Source organism: Vombatus ursinus, unplaced genomic scaffold (assembly GCF_900497805.2).
Source record: "Vombatus ursinus unplaced genomic scaffold, bare-nosed wombat genome assembly UNPS02014816.1, whole genome shotgun sequence".
Classification (NCBI taxonomy): domain Eukaryota; kingdom Metazoa; phylum Chordata; class Mammalia; order Diprotodontia; family Vombatidae; genus Vombatus; species Vombatus ursinus.
The window spans coordinates 6,126,609-6,127,835 of NW_020954594.1; positions in this window are offsets into that span (position 1 = coordinate 6,126,609).

A 1,227-nucleotide genomic window follows, 5' to 3' on the forward strand; every position below is an offset into this window, starting at 1 on the left:
ATTGTGTGATCAACTATGAATGACTTAGCTCTTCTCAGTAATACAATGATCCAAGACAATTACAGAGGACTCATGATGGAAAACATTATCCATGTCCAGAGAAAGAACTGATGGTCTCTGAANGTTGTGTGATCAACTATGAATGACTTAGCTCTTCTCAGTAATACAATGATCCAAGACAATGACAGAGGACTCATGATGGAAAACATTATCCATGTCCAGAGAAAGAACTGATGGTCTCTGAATGTAGATCAAAACATATTATTTTCACTCTCTTTATTTTTTTGTGTTTTTTTTTCTTTTGGTCTGTTTTTACTTTCACACGACTAATATGGAAATATGTTTTACATAATTATGATGAGGATGGGATCTAGACCCCAAAAAGGAAAAACCCTGGACTTTCCCACATGGCCAAATTTCTGGTGTTCCCCTGAGGCTATAATCCCATCAACTGGCCTTTCATTGCAGCTATGCCCAGTCTCTGTTACCCTTAACCTAGCCTGGCCCTCCATTGTCTTACCTCCCTATAGCCCCCAGCCAACTTCCCACCCTTCATCCTAGCTCGGCTCCGTTCTCCCTTGGCCACGTGGTCCAGGTAGGTCCCTGGCATTCTATTACCTCACAGTCCCCACTACCCCAAACTACTTGGTCACTCCTCGATTTCTCCCACAGTCTTTCTGTATATAAGGTCCATCTTGTCTCCATTAAGGTGCTCAGATTCTTACAATCTAGCCAATAGCTCACTAACTCCTTAAGAGTCTGCCCAATATGACAGGTGTTCTAATAAACCTTGTCTTTGGCTGAAAGAAGGCTAGGGTGGGAATTTTTTCAGGCAGGACCCATGTGTTGTGATTTTGGGGCTCCAGCACCCCTAAGCCTCAATAATTGCACATACATAACCTATATCAAATTGATTTTTGGTTTTGGTTTTGGTTTTTTCAGCCAAAAACAAAGTTTATTAAAGCTCCGCCATATTGGCCAGACTCTTAAGGAATCTGAACATTTGTGAGCTATTGGCTAGATTATAAGAATCTGAGCACCTTAATGGAGACAAGATGAAAGATGGACCTAGGAGTGGCCAAGTTGTCTGGGGTAACTGGAGGAGGGGTCTAAGAAGGCTCTGGATGGGAGTGGCCAGTAAACTGTAGTAAACAGATTGCCTGGGACTTGGACCACGTGGCCAAGGGAGAACGGACTCTAGATAGGATTAAGGGTGGGAAGTGACCG